Genomic DNA, 19391 nt, shown 5'->3' with positions numbered 1-19391 from the left:
AGTTACTTAGTTTTAGTTTAGTTAGTTAGTTATACTAGATAAAAAAAACTGGCTAGAGAGGGAATACTTTGGCACGGTTAATTGTGGCTGGATCTTTGACCATAGACATCACCTGCTGGTCCATTAAGCCCTGTTCTCACAATTGTAAAAGCGTAATTTACACGCGCTTCGTCTTTGCGCGTTTGTCAAACCAAAGAATTTTAACCACTTCCCGCCCGCATGCCATTAAATAACGGCGGAGCGGTGCAGCTCTTGTTCTGGGATGACGTCATATGACAGCAACCAGTTTAGCCTCGCTCGATTGCACGATTGTGGGCACACTATGTTCTAGAACACGGCCCGACTACGATCGCAGCAAAGAGCCGCGGCTGCTGCTCTTTAACCATGTGATCGGCCGTGTCCAATCACAGCCGATCTCCTGTAAACAAGTGCCGTTTATCGGCTTTTCCTCTCTCACACAAACAGTGTGAGGAGAACTGATAAGCAGCGTCTCCTCACAGAGAAGACTTGTAAAGGTAATCAGTGCCCTGATTACTATGCGGCCCCAATAGTGCCCATCAGTGATGCCACTCTGTGTCCATCAGTGACACCAGTCTGTGGCCATCAGTGCCACCTATCATTGTCCATAAGTTATGCCAATCAGTGCTGCCATTCAGTGCCGCCCATCAGTACCATCTATCATTGCCCATAAGTGCCAACTATCATTGCCCATAAGTTATGCCAATCAGTGCTGCCATTCAGTCCCGCCCATCAGTGCCATCTATCATTGTCCTTAAGTGCCACCTCTCAGTGCCCATAAGTTATGCCAATCAGTGCTGCCATTCAGTGCCGCCCATCAGTGCCATCTGTCAGTGCCACCTATCAGTGCCGCCTTTTATGGCCATAAGCCTTGAAGACCCAATCCCTCTAACCTGCAGACAGATCCTCCTAAAAACCCTGAAGGGATAATCCTACTTTCCAAAGTGGGGGCGTCTGTTGACCTTTATGGACACACGGATGCTCAGGTAAGAGACGAGGGAGGTGGGTGAGGGAGAGAGGGGGATGGGGAGGGAGAGAGAGGGGATGAGAGAGAGAGAGGGGGGGTGAGGGAGACAGAGGGAGGGGGTGAGAGAGAGAGGGGGGTCAGAGTGTGAGAGGATAAGAGAGGGAGGGTGAGATTATAGAGAGAGGGGGGATGAGAGAGAGAGCGAGGGGGGGGGCTAAGAGAGAGGATTATGAGAGAGAGAGGGGAGATGACAGAGGGGAGATGACAGAGGGGGGGGGTGAGACAGAGGGGCTGTGAGAGAGAGAGGGGGGGTGAGACAGAGGGGGGGGTGAGAGAGAGAGAGGGGGGATGAGAGAGAGAGAGGGGGGATGAGAGAGAGAGAGAGAGGGGGGATGAGAGAGAGAGAGAGGGGGATGAGAGAGAGAGAGAGAGGGGGGATGAGAGAGAGAGAGAGGGGGGATGAGAGAGAGAGAGAGGGGGGATGAGAGAGAGAGAGAGGGGGGATGAGAGAGAGAGAGGGGGGTGAGAGAGAGAGAGGGGGGGTGAGAGAGAGAGGGGGGATGTGAGAGAGAGGGGGGATGAGGGAGAGAGGGGGGATGAGAGAGGGGGAGGAGAGAAAGAGAGAGGGTGATGAGAGAGAAAGAGAGAGGCGGCTCTAGCAACCAGTGGACAATAGAGTCTCAGGTGGAGGGGGGGATGGCTTTTTTGCTGCCCTAGGCCTGGGCCTTGTTGGTCTAGGCCAAAATACAGCACTGGGGAGGAGTCTTCCCAGCTTAAGGCCTAGGCTTGTTCTGCTGGGGCCTATGATTTCTCTTTCCGCCAGTAACGTCCTTTATGAAGCTGTCCTAGAGTTGGGATAGAGGCACCAAAGAGATGTTCACCATCAGAAACAAATGAACAGCAAACATTTTTTACATCACTGCTTCACAGCAATATATACAATGTTCTCTGTATATTGGGGGTCACCCCCCATCATATCTGTATATACAATGTTCTCTGTATATTGGGGGTCACCCCCCATCATATCTGTATATAGAATGTTCTCTGTATATTGTGGGTCACCCCCCATCATATCTGTATATAGAATGTTCTCTGTATATTGTGGGTCACCCCCCATCATATCTGTATATAGAACGTTCTCTGTATATTGTGGGTCACCCCCCATCATATCTGTATATAGAATGTTCTCTGTATATTGGGGGTCACCCCCCATCATATCTGTATATAGAATGTTCTCTGTATATTGGGGGTAACCCCCCATCATATCTGTATATAGAATGTTCTCTGTATATTGTGGGTCACCCCCCATCATATCTGTATATAGAATGTTCTCTGTATATTGGGGGTCACCCCCCATCATATCTGTATATAGAATGTTCTCTGTATATTGGGGGTCACCCCCCATCATATCTGTATATAGAATGTTCTCTGTATATTGTGGGTCACCCCCCATCATATCTGTATATAGAATGTTCTCTGTATATTGTGGGTCACCCCCCATCATATCTGTATATAGAATGTTCTCTATATATTGGGGGTCACCCCCCATCATATCTGTATATAGAATGTTCTCTGTATATTGGGGGTCACCCCCCATCATATCTGTATATAGAATGTTCTCTGTATATTGTGGGTCACCCCCCATCATATCTGTATATAGAATGTTCTCTGTATATTGGGGGTCACCCCCCATCATATCTGTATATAGAATGTTCTCTCATCCATCCCTAACCACAGGAGTTGTCCAAGGGTTGGGTTGGGGGCACTGAAGAGACTTCACCATCAGAAGACATGAGCAGGAAGCATTTTTCACATTGCTGCTCCACAGACCAACACTTCAGACAAAGAGATCTCCACATGTTCACAGACAGGACACGCCTGCAGGAAATAAGACGGACAACATCAAAGAACCCGGCCACGTAATGATGTAGAGCTGAAGGCATCATCTCTAAGCTCTATTGGACATCACTGATTTACCCTGCTCAGCGGGGGCCGGCCTTATAGAACATAGGCCGCATATGGGCAGCACAGAGGCTTAGTGGTTAGCCTTGCAGTACTGGGGTCCTTGGTTCAAATCCAGAACAGGACGGTATCTGCATGGAGTTTGCATGTTCTCCCTGTGCTTGCGTGGGTTTCCTCCGGGTACTCCGGTTTCCTCCCACACTCCAAAGACATGATGCCACCTTGTTCCTCTCTCCTCCTATCTTCCTCTTTCCCCTTCTGTTCCTCTCTCCTCCTATCTTCCTCCTTCTGTTCCTCTCTCCTCCTATCTTCCTCTTTCCCCTTCTGTTCCTTTCTCCTCCTATCTTCCTCTTTCCTCTTCTGTTCCTCTCTCCTCCTATCTTCCTCTTTCACCTTCTGTTCCTCTCTCCTCCTATCTTCCTCTTTCCTCCTTCTGTTCCTCTCTCCTCCTATCTTCCTCTTTCCCCTTCTGCTCCTCTCTCCTCCTATCTTCCTCCTTCTATTCCTCTCTCCTCCTATCTTCCTCTTTACCCTTCTGTTCCTCTCTCCTCCTATCTTCCTCTTTCCTCCTTCTGTTCCTCTCTCCTCCTATCTTCCTCTTTCCCCTTCTGTTCCTCTCTCCTCCTATCTTCCTCTTTCCTCCTTCTGTTCCTCTCTCCTCCTATCTTCCTCTTTCCCCTTCTGTTCCTCTCTCCTCCTATCTTCCTCTTCCCCCTTCTGTTCCTCTCTCTCCTCCTATCTTCCTCTTTACCCTTCTGTTCCTCTCTCCTCCTATCTTCCTCCTTCCATTCCTCTCTCCTCCTATCTTCCTCTTTACCCTTCTGTTCCTCTCTCCTCCTATCTTCCTCTTTCCTCCTTCTGTTCCTCTCTCCTCCTATCTTCCTCTTTCCCCTTCTATTCCTCTCTCCTCCTATCTTCCTCTTTACCCTTCTGTTCCTCTCTCCTCCTATCTTCCTCTTTCCTCCTTCTGTTCCTCTCTCCTCCTATCTTCCTCTTTCCCCTTCTGTTCCTCTCTCCTCCTATCTTCCTCTTTCCCCTTCTGTTCCTCTCTCCTCCTATTTTCCTCTTTCCTCTTCTGTTCCTCTCTCCTCCTATCTTCCTCTTTCCTCCTTCTGTTCCTCTCTCCTCCTATATTCCTCTTTCCCCTTCTGTTCCTCTCTCCTCCTATCTTCTTCTTTCCCCTTCTGTTCCTCTCTCCTCCTATCTTCCTCTTTCCCCTTCTGTTCCTCTCTCCTCCTATCTTCCTCCTTCTGTTCCTCTCTCCTCCTATCTTCCTCTTTCCCCTTCTGTTCCTCTCTCCTCCTATCTTCCTCTTTCCCCTTCTGTTCCTCTCTCCTCCTATCTTCCTCTTTCTCCTTCTGTTCCTCTCTCCTCCTATCTTCCTCTTTCCCCTTCTGTTCCTCTCTCCTCCTATCTTCCTCTTTCCCCTTCTGTTCCTCTCTCCCCCTATCTTCCTCTTTCCCCTTCTGTTCCTCTCTCCTCCTATCTTCCTCTTTCCCCTTCTGTTCCTCTCTCCCCCTATCTTCCTCTTTCTCCTTCTGTTCCTCTCTCCTCATATCTTCCTCTTTCCCCTTCTGTTCCTCTCTCCTCCTATCTTCCTCTTTCCTCCTTCTGTTCCTCTCTTCTCCTATATTCCTCTTTCCCCTTCTGTTCCTCTCTCCTCCTATCTTCCTCCTTCTGTTCCTCTCTAATCCTATCTTCCTCTTTCCCCTTCTGTTCCTCTCTCCTCCTATCTTCCTCTTTCCTCTTCTGTTCCTCTCTCCTCCTATCTTCCTCTTTCCTCCTTCTGTTCCTCTCTCCGCCTATATTCCTCTTTCCCCTTCTGTTCCTCTCTCCTCCTATCTTCCTCTTTCCCCTTCTGTTCCTCTCTCCTCCTATCTTCCTCTTTCCCCTTCTGTTCCTCTCTCCTCCTATCTTCCTCTTTCCCCTTCTGTTCCTCTCTCCTCCTATCTTCCTCTTTCTCCTTCTGTTCCTCTCTCCTCCTATCTTCCTCTTTCCCCTTCTGTTCCTCTCTCCCCCTATCTTCCTCCTTCTGTTCCTCTCTCCTCCTACCTTCCTCTTTCCCCTTCTGTTCCTCTCTCCTCCTATCTTCCTCTTTCCCCTTCTGTTCCTCTCTCCTCCTATCTTCCTCTTTCCCCTTCTGTTCCTCTCTCCTCCTATCTTCCTCTTTCCCCTTCTGTTACTCTCTCCTCCTATCTTCCTCTTTCCCCTTCTGTTCCTCTCTCCTCTTATCTTCCTCCTTCTGTTCCTCTCTCCTCCTATCTTCCTCTTTCCCCTTCTGTTCCTCTCTCCTCCTATCTTCCTCTTTCCCCTTCTGTTCCTCTCTCCTCCTATCTTCCTATTTCTCCTTCTGTTCCTCTCTCCTCCTATCTTCCTCTTTCCCCTTCTGTTCCTCTCTCCTCCTATCTTCCTCTTTCCCCTTCTGTTCCTCTCTCCCCCTATCTTCCTCTTTCCCCTTCTGTTCCTCTCTCCTCCTATCTTCCTCTTTCCCCTTCTGTTCCTCTCTCCCCCTATCTTCCTCTTTCCCCTTCTGTTCCTCTCTCCTCCTATCTTCCTCTTTCTCCTTCTGCTCCTCTCTCCTCCTATCTTCCTATTTCCCCTTCTGTTCCTCTCTCCTCCTATCTTCCTCTTTCCCCTTCTGTTCCTCTCTCCTCCTATCTTCCTCTTTCCCCTTCTGTTCCTCTCTCCTCCTATCTTCCTCTTTCCTCTTCTGTTCCTCTCTCCTCCTATCTTCCTCTTTCCTCCTTCTGTTCCTCTCTCCTCCTATATTCCTCTTTCCCCTTCTGTTCCTCTCTCCTCCTATCTTCCTCTGTCCCCTTCTGTTCCTCTCTCCTCCTATCTTCCTCTTTCCCCTTCTGTTCCTCTCTCCTCCTATCTTCCTCTTTCCCCTTCTGTTCCTCTGTCCTCCTATCTTCCTCTTTCTCCTTCTGTTCCTCTCTCCTCCTATCTTCCTCTTTCCCCTTCTGTTCCTCTCTCCTCCTATCTTCCTCTTTCCCCTTCTGTTCCTCTCTCCCCCTATCTTCCTCTTCCTCCTTCTGTTCCTCTCTCCTCCTATCTTCCTCTTTCCTCCTTCTGTTCCTCTCTTCTCCTATATTCCTCTTTCCCCTTCTGTTCCTCTCTCCTCCTATCTTCCTCTTTCCCCTTCTGTTCCTCTCTCCTCCTATCTTCCTCTTTCCCCTTCTGTTCCTCTCTCCTCCTATCTTCCTCCTTCTGTTCCTCTCTCCTCCTATCTTCCTCTTTCCCCTTCTGTTCCTCTCTCCTCCTATCTTCCTCTTCTGTTCCTCTCTCCAACTATCTTCCTCTTTCCTCCTTCTGTTCCTCTCTCCTCCTATATTCCTCTTTCCCCTTCTGTTCCTGTCTCCTCATATCTTCCTCTTTCCCCTTCTGTTCCTCTCTCCTCCTATCTTCCTCTTTCCCCTTCTGTTCCTCTTTCCTCCTATCTTCCTCTTTCCCCTTCTGTTCCTCTCTCCTCCTATCTTCCTCTTTCTCCTTCTGTTCCTCTCTCCTCCTATCTTCCTCTTTCCCCTTCTGTTCCTCTCTCATCCTATCTTCCTCTTTCCCCTTCTGTTCCTCTCTCCCCCTATCTTCCTCTTTCCCCTTCTGTTCCTCTCTCCTCCTATCTTCCTCTTTCCCCTTCTGTTCCTCTCTCCCCCTATCTTCCTCTTTCCCCCTTCTGTTCCTCTCTCCTCCTATCTTCCTCTATCCCCTTCTGTTTCTTTCTCCCCCTATCTTCCTCTTTCTCCTTCTGTTCCTCTCTCCTCCTATCTTCCTCTTTCCCCTTCTGTTCCTCTCTCCTCCTATCTTCCTCTTTCCCCTTCTGTTCCTCTCTCCCCCTATCTTCCTCTTTCCCCTTCTGATCCTCTCGCCTCCTATCTTCCTCTTTCCCCTTCTGTTCCTCTCTCCCCCTATCTTCCTCTTTCCCCTTCTGTTCCTCTCTCCTCCTACTGTTCCTCTCTCCTCCTATCTTCCTCTTTCCCCTTCTGTTCCTCTCTCCTCCTATCTTCCTCTTTCCTCCTTCTGTTCCTCTCTCCTCCTATCTTCCTCTATCCCCTTCTGCTCCTCTCTCCTCCTATCTTCCTCTTTTTCCATCTGTTCCTCTCTCCTCCTATCTTCCTCCTTCTATTCCTCTCTCCTCCTACCTTCCTCTTTCCCCCTTCTGTTCCTCTCTCCTCCTATCTTCCTCTTTCCCTTTCTGTTCCTATCTTCCTCTCTTTCCCCTTCTGTTCCTCTCTCCTCCTATCTTCCTCTTTCCTGTTCTGTTCCTCTCTCCTCCTATCTTCCTCTTTCCCCTTCTGCTCCTCTCTCCTCCTATCTTCCTCCTTCTATTCCTCTCTCCTCCTACCTTCCTCTTTCCCCTTATGTTCCTCTCTCCTCATATCTTCCTCTTTCCCCTTCTGTTCCTCTCTCCTCCTATCTTCCTCTTTCCCCTTCTGTTCCTCTCTCCTCCTATCTTCCTTCTTCTGTTCCTCTCTCCTCCTATCTTCCTCTTTCCCCTTCTGTTCCTCTCTCCTCCTATCTTCCTCTTTCCTCTTCTGTTCCTCTCTCCTCCTATCTTCCTCTTTCCCCTTCTGTTCCTCTCTCCTCCTATCTTCCTCTTTCCTCATTCTGTTCCTCTCTCCTCCTATCTTCCTCTTTCCCCCTTCTGTTCCTCTCTCCTCCTATCTTCCTCTTTCCTCCTTCTGTTCCTCTCTCCTCCTATCTTCCTCTTTCCCCTTCTGTTCCTCTCTCCTCCTATCTTCCTCTTTCCCCTTCTGTTCCTCTCTCTTCCTATCTTCCTCTTTCCCCTTCTGTTCCTCTCTACTCCTATCTTCCTCTTTCCTCTTCTGTTCCTCTCTCCTCCTATCTTCCTCTTTCCTCTTCTGTTCCTCTCTCCTCCTATCTTCCTCTTTCCCCTTCTGTTCCTCTCTCCTCCTATCTTCCTCTTTCCTCCTTCTGTTCCTCTCTCCTCCTATCTTCCTCTTTCCCCTTCTGTTCCTCTCTCCTCCTATCTTCCTCTTTCCTCCTTCTGTTCCTCTCTCCTCCTATCTTCCTCTTTCCCCTTCTGCTCCTCTCTCCTCCTATCTTCCTCTTTCCCCTTCTGTTCCTCTCTCCCCCTATCTTCCTCTTTCCTCCTTCTGTTCCTCTCTCCTCCAATCTTCCTCTTTCCCCTTCTGCTCCTCTCTCCTCCTATCTTCCTCCTTCTATTCCTCTCTCCTCCTACCTTCCTCTTTCCCCTTCTGTTCCTCTCTCCTCCTATCTTCCTCTTTCCCCTTCTGTTCCTCTCTCCTCCTATCTTCCTCTTTCCCCTTCTGTTCCTCTCTCCTCCTATCTTCCTCCTTCTGTTCCTCTCTCCTCCTATCTTCCTCTTTCCCCTTCTGTTCCTCTCTCCTCCTATCTTCCTCTTTCCCCTTCTGTTCCTCTCTCCTCCTATCTTCCTCTTTCCTCTTCTGTTCCTCTCTCCTCCTATCTTCCTCTTTCCTCTTCTGTTCCTCTCTCCTCCTATCTTCCTCTTCCCCTTCTGTTCATCTCTCCTCCTATCTTCCTCTTTCCTCTTCTGTTCCTCTCTCCTCCTATCTTCCTCTTCCCCTTCTGTTCATCTCTCCTCCTATCTTCCTCTTTCCCCTTCTGTTCCTCTCTCCTCCTATCTTCCTCTTTCCCCTTCTGTTCCTCTCTCCTCCTATCTTCCTCTTTCCCCTTCTGTTCCTCCTCCTCCTATCTTCCTCTTCCCCCTTCTGTTCCTCTCTCCTCCTATCTTCCTCTTTCCCCCTTCTGTTCCTCTCTCCTCCTATCTTCCTCTTTCTCCTTCTGTTCCTCTCTCCTCCTATCTTCCTCTTTCCCCTTCTGTTCCTCTCTCCTCCTATCTTCCTCTTTCCCCTTCTGTTCCTCTCTCCCCCTATCTTCCTCTTTCCCCTTCTGTTCCTCTCTCCTCCTATCTTGCTCTTTCCCCTTCTGTTCCTCTCTCCCCCTATCTTCCTCTTTCCCCCTTCTGTTCCTCTCTCCTCCTATCTTCCTCTATCCCCTTCTGTTCCTTTCGCCCCCTATCTTCCTCTTTCTCCTTCTGTTCCTCTCTCCTCCTATCTTCCTCTTTCCCCTTCTGTTCCTCTCTCCTCCTATCTTCCTCTTTCCCCTTCTGTTCCTCTCTCCCCCTATCTTCCTCTTTCCCCTTCTGTTCCTCTCGCCTCCTATCTTCCTCTTTCCCCTTCTGTTCCTCTCTCCCCCTATCTTCCTCTTTCCCCTTCTGTTCCTCTCACCTCCTACTGTTCCTCTCTCCTCCTATCTTCCTCTTTCCCCTTCTGTTCCTCTCTCCTCCTATCTTCCTCTTTCCTCCTTCTGTTCCTCTCTCCTCCTACCTTCCTCTTTCCCCTTCTGCTCCTCTCTCCTCCTATCTTCCTCTTTTTCCATCTGTTCCTCTCTCCTCCTATCTTCCTCCTTCTATTCCTCTCTCCTCCTACCTTCCTCTTTCCCCCTTCTGTTCCTCTCTCCTCCTATCTTCCTCTTTCCCCCTTCTGTTCCTCTCTCCTCCTATCTTCCTCTTTCCCCTTCTGTTCCTATCTTCCTCTTTCCCCTTCTGTTCCTCTCTCCTCCTATCTTCCTCTTTCCTGTTCTGTTCCTCTCTCCTCCTATCTTCTTCTTTCCCCTTCTGCTCCTCTCTCCTCCTATCTTCCTCCTTCTATTCCTCTCTCCTCCTACCTTCCTCTTTCCCCTTATGTTCCTCTCTCCTCATATCTTCCTCTTTCCCCTTCTGTTCCTCTCTCCTCCTATCTTCCTCTTTCCCCTTCTGTTCCTCTCTCCTCCTATCTTCCTTCTTCTGTTCCTCTCTCCTCCTATCTTCCTCTTTCCCCTTCTGTTCCTCTCTCCTCCTATCTTCCTCTTTCCTCTTCTGTTCCTCTCTCCACCTATCTTCCTCTTTCCCCTTCTGTTCCTCTCTCCTCCTATCTTCCTCTTTCCTCATTCTGTTCCTCTCTCCTCCTATCTTCCTCTTTCCCCTTCTGTTCCTCTCTCCTCCTATCTTCCTCATTCCTCCTTCTGTTCCTCTCTCCTCCTATCTTCCTCTTTCCCCTTCTGTTCCTCTCTCCTCCTATCTTCCTCTTTCCCCTTCTGTTCCTCTCTCCTCCTATCTTGCTCTTTCCCCTTCTGTTCCTCTCTACTCCTATCTTCCTCTTTCCTCTTCTGTTCCTCTCTCCTCCTATCTTCCTCTTTCCTCTTCTGTTCCTCTCTCCTCCTATCTTCCTCTTTCCCCTTCTGTTCCTCTCTCCTCCTATCTTCCTCTTTCCTCCTTCTGTTCCTCTCTCCTCCTATCTTCCTCTTTCCCCTTCTGTTCCTCTCTCCTCCTATCTTCCTCTTTCCTCCTTCTGTTCCTCTCTCCTCCTATCTTCCTCTTTCCCCTTCTGCTCCTCTTTCCTCCTATCTTCCTCTTTCCCCTTCTGTTCCTCTCTCCCCCTATCTTCCTCTTTCCTCCTTCTGTTCCTCTCTCCTCCAATCTTCCTCTTTCCCCTTCTGCTCCTCTCTCCTCCTATCTTCCTCCTTCTATTCCTCTCTCCTCCTACCTTCCTCTTTCCCCTTCTGTTCCTCTCTCCTCCTATCTTCCTCTTTCCCCTTCTGTTCCTCTCTCCTCCTATCTTCCTCTTTCCCCTTCTGTTCCTCTCTCCTCCTATCTTCCTCCTTCTGTTCCTCTCTCCTCCTATCTTCCTCTTTCCCCTTCTGTTCCTCTCTCCTCCTATCTTCCTCTTTCCCCTTCTGTTCCTCTCTCCTCCTATCTTCCTCTTTCCCCTTCTGTTCCTCTCTCCTCCTATCTTCCTCTTTCCTCTTCTGTTCCTCTCTCCTCCTATCTTCATCTTTCCTCTTCTGTTCCTCTCTCCTCCTATCTTCCTCTTCCCCTTCTGTTCATCTCTCCTCCTATCTTCCTCTTTCCTCTTCTGTTCCTCTCTCCTCCTATCTTCCTCTTCCCCTTCTGTTCATCTCTCCTCCTATCTTCCTCTTTCCCCTTCTGTTCCTCCTCCTCCTATCTTCCTCTTCCCCCTTCTGTTCCTCTCTCCTCCTATCTTCCTCTTTCCTCCTTCTGTTCCTCTCTCCTCCTATCTTCCTCTTTCCCCTTCTGCTCCTCTCTCCTCCTATCTTCCTCCTTCTATTCCTCTCTCCTCCTATCTTCCTCTTTCCCCTTCTGTTCCTCTCTCCTCCTATCTTCCTCTTTCCCCTTCTGTTCCTCTCTCCTCCTACCTTCCTCCTTCTATTCCTCTCTCCTCCTATCTTCCTCTTTCCCCTTCTGTTCCTCTCTCCTCCTACCTTCCTCCTTCTATTCCTCTCTCCTCCTATCTTCCTCTTTCCCCTTCTGCTCCTCTCTCCTCCTATCTTCCTCCTTCTGTTCCTCTCTCCTCCTATCTTCCTCTTTCCTCCTTCTGTTCCTCTCTCCTCCTATCTTCCTCTTTCCCCTTCTGTTCCTCTCTCCTCCTATCTTCCTCTTTCCCCTTCTGTTCCTCTCTCCTCCTATCTTCCTCTTTCCTCTTCTGTTCCTCTCTCCTCCTATCTTCCTCTTCCCCTTCTGTTCATCTCTCCTCCTATCTTCCTCTTTCCTCTTCTGTTCCTCTCTCCTCCTATCTTCCTCTTCCCCTTCTGTTCATCTCTCCTCCTATCTTCCTCTTTCCCCTTCTGTTCCTCTCTCCTCCTATCTTCCTCTTTCCCCTTCTGTTCCTCTCTCCTCCTATCTTCCTCTTTCCCCTTCTGTTCCTCTCTCCTCCTACCTTCCTCCTTCTATTCCTCTCTCCTCCTATCTTCCTCTTTCCCCTTCTGTTCCTCTCTCCTCCTACCTTCCTCCTTTTATTCCTCTCTCCTCCTATCTTCCTCTTTCCCCTTCTGCTCCTCTCTCCTCCTATCTTCCTCCTTCTGTTCCTCTCTCCTCCTATCTTCCTCTTTCCCCTTCTGTTCCTCTCTCCTCCTATCTTCCTCTTTCCCCTTCTGTTCCTCTCTCCTCCTATCTTCCTCTTTCCTCCTTCTGTTCCTCTCTCCTCCTATATTCCTCTTTCCCCTTCTGTTCCTCTCTCCTCCTATCTTCCTCTTTCCTCTTCTGTTCCTCTCTCCTCCTATCTTCCTCTTCCCCTTCTGTTCATCTCTCCTCCTATCTTCCTCTTTCCTCTTCTGTTCCTCTCTCCTCCTATCTTCCTCTTACCCTTCTGTTCATCTCTCCTCCTATCTTCCTCTTTCCCCTTCTGTTCCTCTCTCCTCCTATCTTCCTCTTTCCCCTTCTGTTCCTCTCTCCTCCTATCTTCCTCTTTCCCCTTCTGTTCCTCTCTCCTCCTACCTTCCTCCTTCTATTCCTCTCTCCTCCTATCTTCCTCTTTCCCCTTCTGTTCCTCTCTCCTCCTACCTTCCTCCTTCTATTCCTCTCTCCTCCTATCTTCCTCTTTCCCCTTCTGCTCCTCTCTCCTCCTATCTTCCTCCTTCTGTTCCTCTCTCCTCCTATCTTCCTCTTTCCCCTTCTGTTCCTCTCTCCTCCTATATTCCTCTTTCCCCTTCTGTTCCTCTCTCCTCCTATCTTCCTCTTTCCCCTTCTGTTCCTCTCTCCTCATATCTTCCTCTTTCCTCCTTCTGTTCCTCTCTCCTCCTATCTTCCTCTTTCCCCTTCTGTTCCTCTCTCCTCCTATCTTCCTCTTTCCCCTTCTGTTCCTCTCTCTTCCTATCTTCCTCTTTCCTCCTTCTGTTCCTCTCTCCTCCTATCTTCCTCTTTCTCCTTCTGTTCCTCTCTCCTCCTATCTTCCTCTTCCTCCTTCTGTTCCTCTCTCCTCCTATCTTCCTCTTTCCCCTTCTGTTCCTCTCTCCTCCTATCTTCCTCTTTCTCCTTCTGTTTCTCTCTCCCCCTATCTTCCTCTTTCCCCTTCTGTTCCTCTCTCCTCCTATCTTCCTCTTCCTCCTTCTGTTCCTCTCTCCTTCTATCTTCCTCTTTCCCCTTCTTTTCCTCTCTCCTCCTATCTTCCTCTTTCTCCTTCTGTTCCTCTCTCCTCCTATCTTCCTCTTTCCCCTTCTGTTCTTCTCTCTTCCTATCTTCCTCTTTTGCTCTGTTCCCTTCTTTTCCTCTCTCCTCCTATCTTCCTCTTTCCCCTTCTGTTCCTCTCTCCTCCTATCTTCCTCTTTCCCCTTCTGTTCTTCTCTCTTCCTATCTTCCTCTTTTGCTCTGTTCCCTTCTTTTCCTCTCTCTCTCTTTTTTCGATATTATATGGAATATTTCTGTGTTAAGAATACAAGAAACAGAGATCTCACTGGAACTTTACTGGGCGATGGAGGCAGCTGGAACATGGGATGAAGTATATTAGGTGTGTGCATCAGTCAGAAAAGTGTCAGTGAGCAGCAAAGCATTCACCATAGAAATATACACAATCAGCCATAACTTTATGGCCACCCACCTAATATTGAGTAGGTCCCCCTTTTGCCGCCAACACAGCCCTGAACTGCAGTGGCGGCTGGTGTTCAAAATTTTTTGGGGGGGGCAAACAGAAAAATGTAATAGGCATTGCTTTGCGGCAAAAAACACTGTAAAAGGGGCATGTACACTGGTCACTGCATTGAAAGGGGGCATGTACACTGGTCACTGCATTGAAAGGGGGCATGTATGCTGGTTACTGCATTGAAAGGGGGCATGCTGGTCACTGTGCATTGAAAGGGGACACGCTGGTCACTGTGCATTGAAAGGGGGCACGCTGGTCTCTCTGCATTGAAAGGGGGCACGCTGGTCTCTCTTCATTGAAATGGGGCACGCTGGTCACTGTGCATTAAAAGGGGGAAAACTGGTCACTGTGCATTGAAAGGGGGCACGCTGGTCACTGTGCATTGAAAGGGGGGCACGCTGGTCACTGTGCATTGAAAGGGGGCACGCTGGTCACTGTGCATTGAAAGGGGGAACGCTGGTCACTGTGCATTGAAAGGGGGGCACGCTGGTCACTGTGCATTGAAAGGGGGGCACGCTGGTCACTGTGCATTGAAAGGGGGGCACGCTGGTCACTCTGCATTGAAAGGGGGGCACGCTGGTCACTCTGCATTGAAAGGGAGCACGTTAGTCACTGTGCAGTGAAAGGGGGCACGCTGGTCCCTGTGCATTGAAAGGGGGCACGCTGGTCTCTCTGCATTGAAAGGGGGCATGCTGATCACTCTGCATTGAAAGGGGGCACACTATACCTTATTTACTGAAGGCCCCTTTCACACTTTTGCGACCTCAAAGTCACGCAATTTTTTACAGCGTTTTTTGCCGCAAAGCAATGCCTATTACATTTTTCTGTTTGCGCCCCCCCCAAAAAAATTTTGAGCACCAGCCGCCACTGAGTGTACAGTAAAGGGGGAGCCAAGTAGTAAAGCCCTGAAGCCTGGGGAGTAAAGGGCCCTGAAGTGTTCAGCAATACAGCTTGCTTTAAAGTCAGCTACCTCCGGAAGGAGGATCTTGGGGAGCTTAAAGGGACTTTTTCTACAGTCAGAGGTGAAGTTTTAGTAACTGGCCTTGCTGAGGCCAGCGTCAGTCAGCGTTAACCAGCGTCAGAGAAGCGCTAAATAGCGCCAAGCAGTATCATTCAGTGTCTCTGCCTAATTGTGCATAGTTCAGTTGTTGGAGTATCCCACTTCTCCCTTCCCCCACCCAAGTTCTCAAATAAACCCTAAAAACCAAAGAAACTGGACCGGTCCTTGTCTGAGGATCTCACACTTGAAAAACATGTTGAAAGGTACTGTTGTTGCTAGCGGTAACCCAGGGGGACCCACACTCAGCAGCTCCCTTGGGAGTAGTGCTACACATACATTGGAGATTCTTTTCCTCTCTCTCTCTTTTTCCGATATTATATGGAATATTTCTGTGTTAAGAATACAAGAAACAGAGATCTCACTGGAACTTTACTGGGCGATGGAGGCAGCTGGAACATGGGATGAAGTATATTAGGTGTGTGCATCAGTCAGAAAAGTGTCAGTGAGCAGCAAAGCATTCACCATAGAAATATACACAATCAGCCATAAATTTATGGCCACCCACCTAATATTGAGTAGGTCCCCCTTTTGCCACCAACACAGCCCTGACCTGCAGTGGCGGCTGGTGCTCAAAGTTTTTTTGGGGGGGGGGGGGCGCAGACATAAAAATGTAATAGGCATTGCTTTGCGGCAAAAAAAGCTGTAAAAAATTGCATGACTTTGAGGTCACAAAAGTGTGAAAGGGGCCTTCAGTAATCAAGGTATAGTGTGTCCCCTTCAATGCAGAGAGACCAGCGTGCCCCCTTTCAATGCAGAGACCAGCGTGCCCCCTTTCAATGCAGAGAGACCAGCGTGCCCCCTTTCAATGTACAGTGACCAGCGTGCCCCCTTTCAATGCACAGAGACCAGCGTGCCCCCTTTTATTGCCCAGTGACCAGCGTGCCCCCTTGCAATGCAGAGAGACCAGTGTGTGCCCCTTTCAATGCACAGTGACCAGCGTGCCCCCTTTCAATGCACAGTGACCAGCGTGCCTCCTTTCAATGTACTGTGACCAGCGTGCCCCCTTTCAATGTACTGTGACCAGCGTGCCCCCTTTCAATGTACTGTGACCAGCGTGCCCCCTTTCAATGCACAGTGACCAGCATGCCCCTTTTCAATGCACAGTGACCAGCGTGCCCCCCTTTCAATGCACAGAGACCAGCGTGCCCCCTTTCAATGCACAGTGACCAGCGTGCCCCCTTTCAATACATAGTGACCAGCGTGCCCCCTTTCAATGCACAGTGACCAGCGTGCCCCCTTTCAATGCACAGAGACCAGCGTGCCCCCTTTCAATGCACAGTGACCAGCGTGCCCCCTTTCAATGCACAGTGACCAGCGTGCCCCCTTTCAATGCACAGTGACCAGCGTGCCTCCTTTCAATGCACAGTGACCAGCATGCCCCCTTTCAATGCACAGTGACCAGCGTGCCCCCTTTCAATGCACAGTGACCAGCGTGCCCCCTTTCAATGCACAGTGACCAGCGTGCCCCCTTTCAATGCACAGTGACCAGCGTGCCCCCTATTAATGCACAGTGACCAGCGTGCCCCCTTTTAATGCACAGTGACCAGCGTGCCCCCTATTAATGCACAGTGACCAGCGTGCCCCCTTTTAGTGCACAGTGACCAGCGTGCCCCCTTTCAATGCACAGTGACCAGCGTGCCTCCTTTTAATGCACAGTGACCAGCGTGCCCCCTTTCAATGTACAGTGACCAGCGTGCCCCCTTTCAATGCACAGTGACTAGCGTGCCCCCTATTAATGCACAGTGACCAGCGTGCCCCCTTTTAATGCACAGTGACCAGCGTGCCCCCTTTCAATGTACAGTGACCAGCGTGCCCCCTTTCAATGCACAGTGACCAGCGTGCCCCCTATTAATGCACAGTGACCAGCGTGCCTCCTTTTAATGCACAGTGACCAGCGTGCCCCCTTTCAATGTACAGTGACCAGCGTGCCCCCTTTCAATGCACAGTGACCAGCGTGCCCCCTTTCAATGCACAGTGACCAGCGTGCCCCCTTTCAATGCACAGTGACCAGCGTGCCCCCTGTTAATGCACAGTGACCAGCGTGCCCCCTATTAATGCACAGTGACCAGCGTGCCCCCTTTCAATGCACAGTGACCAGCGTGCCCCCTATTAATGCACAGTGACCAGCGTGCCCCCTTTTAATGCACAGTGACCAGCGTGCCCCCTATTAATGCACAGTGACCAGCGTGCCCCCTTTTAATGCACAGTGACCAGCGTGCCCCCTATTAATGCACAGTGACCAGCGTGCCCCCTTTTTAATGCACAGTGACCAGCGTGCCTCCTTTTAATGCACAGTGACCAGCGTGCCCCCTTTCAATGCACAGTGACCAGCGTGCCTCCTTTTAATGCACAGTGACCAGCGTGCCCCCTTTTTAATGCACAGTGACCAGCGTGCCCCCTTTTAATGCACAGTGACCAGCGTGCCCCCTTTCAATGCACAGTGACCAGCGTGTCCCCTTTCAATGCACAGTGACCAGCGTGCCCCCTATTAATGCACAGTGACCAGCGTGCCCCCTTTCAATGCACAGTGACCAGCGTGCCTCCTTTAAAGGCACAGTGACCAGCGTGTCCCCTATTAATGCACAGTGACCAGCGTGCCCCCTTTCAATGCACAGTGACCAGCGTGCCCCCTTTCAATGCACAGTGACCAGCGTGCCCCCTATTAATGCACAGTGACCAGCGTGCCCCCTTTCAATGCACAGTGACCAGCGTAGCTCCTTTTAATGCACAGTGACCAGCGTGTCCCCTATTAATGCACAGTGACCAGCGTGCCCCCTTTTAATGCACAGTGACCAGCGTGCCCCCTTTCAATGCACAGTGACCAGCGTGCCCCCTTTCAATGCACAGTGACCAGCGTGCCCCCTATTAATGCACAGTGACCAGCGTGCCCCCTTTCAATGCACAGTGACCAGCGTGCCTCCTTTTAATGCACATTGACCAGCGTGCCCCCTATTAATGCACAGTGACCAGCGTGCCCCCTTTTAATGCACAGTGACCAGCGTGCCCCCTTTTAATGCACAGTGACCAGCGTGCCCCCTTTCAATGCACAGTGACCAGCGTGCCCCCTTTTAATGCACAGTGACCAGCGTGCCCCCTATTAATGCACAGTGACCAGCGTGCCCCCTTTCAATGCACAGTGACCAGCGTGCCCCCTTTTAATGCACAGTGACCAGCGTGCCTCTTTTCAATGCACAGTGACCAGCATGCCCCCTTTCAATGCACAGTGACCAGCGTGCCCCCTTTTAATGCACAGTGACCAGCGTGCCCCCTTTCAATGCACAGTGACCAGCATGTCCCCCTTTCAATGCACAGTGACCAGCGTGCCCCCTTTCAATGTACAGTGACCAGCGTGCCCCCTTTTAATGCACAGTGACCAGCGTGCCCCCTTTCAATGCACAGTGACCAGCGTGCCCCCTTTCAATGCACAGTGACCAGCGTGCCTCCTTTTAATGCACAGTGACCAGCGTGCCCCCTTTTAATGCACAGTGACCAGCGTGCCCCCTTTCAATGCACAGTGACCAGCGTGCCCCCTTTCAATGCACAGTGACCAGCGTGCCCCCTTTCAATGCACAGTGACCAGCGTGCCCCCTTTTAATGCACAGTGACCAGCGTGCCCCCTTTCAATGTACAGTGACCAGCGTGCCCCCTTTTAATGCACAGTGACCAGCGTGCCCCCTTTCAATGCACAGTGACCAGCGTGCCCCCTTTTAATGCACAGTGACCAGCGTGCCCCCTTTCAATGTACAGTGACCAGCGTGCCCCCTTTTAATGCACGGTGACCAGCGTGCCCCCTTTCAATGCACAGTGACCAGCGTGCCCTCTTTTAATGCACAGTGACCAGCGTGCCCCCTTTTGATGCACAGTGACCAGCGTGCCCCCTTTTAATGCACAGTGACCAGCGTGCCCCCTTTCAATGCACAGTGACCAGCGTGCCTCCTTTTAATGCACAGTGACCAGCGTGCCCCCTATTAATGCACAGTGACCAGCGTGCCCCCTATTAATGCACAGTGACCAGCGTGCCCCCTTTCAATGCACAGTGACCAGCGTAGCTCCTTTTAATGCACAGTGACCAGCGTGTCCCCTATTAATGCACAGTGACCAGCGTGCCCCCTTGTAATGCACAGTGACCAGCGTGCCCCCTTTCAATGCACAGTGACCAGCGTGCCCCCTTTCAATGCACAGTGACCAGCGTGCCCCCTATTAATGCACAGTGACCAGCGTGCCCCCTTTCAATGCACAGTGACCAGCGTGCCTCCTTTTAATGCACATTGACCAGCGTGCCCCCTATTAATGCACAGTGACCAGCGTGCCCCCTTTTAATGCACAGTGACCAGCGTGCCCCCTTTCAATGCACAGTGACCAGCGTGCCCCCTTTCAATGCACAGTGACCAGCGTGCCTCCTTTTAATGCACATTGACCAGCGTGCCCCCTATTAATGCACAGTGACCAGCGTGCCCCCTTTTAATGCACAGTGACCAGCGTGCCCCCTTTCAATGCACAGTGACCAGCGTGCCCCCTTTCAATGCACAGTGACCAGCGTGCCCCCTATTAATGCACAGTGACCAGCGTGCCCCCTTTCAATGCACAGTGACCAGCGTGCCTCCTTTTAATGCACATTGACCAGCGTGCCCCCTATTAATGCACAGTGACCAGCGTGCCCCCTTTTAATGCACAGTGACCAGCGTGCCCCCTTTTAATGCACAGTGACCAGCGTGCCCCCTTTCAATGCACAGTGACCAGCGTGCCCCCTTTTAATGCACAGTGACCAGCGTGCCCCCTATTAATGCACAGTGACCAGCGTGCCCCCTTTCAATGCACAGTGACCAGCGTGCCCCCTTTTAATGCACAGTGACCAGCGTGCCTCTTTTCAATGCACAGTGACCAGCATGCCCCCTTTCAATGCACAGTGACCAGCGTGCCCCCTTTTAATGCACAGTGACCAGCGTGCCCCCTTTCAATGCACAGTGAC

Source organism: Pelophylax lessonae (assembly GCF_965119305.1).
Source record: "Pelophylax lessonae genome assembly, contig: HAP1_SCAFFOLD_391, whole genome shotgun sequence".
NCBI classification, from domain to species: Eukaryota; Metazoa; Chordata; class Amphibia; order Anura; family Ranidae; genus Pelophylax; species Pelophylax lessonae.
This window is presented reverse-complemented; position numbering follows the sequence as displayed.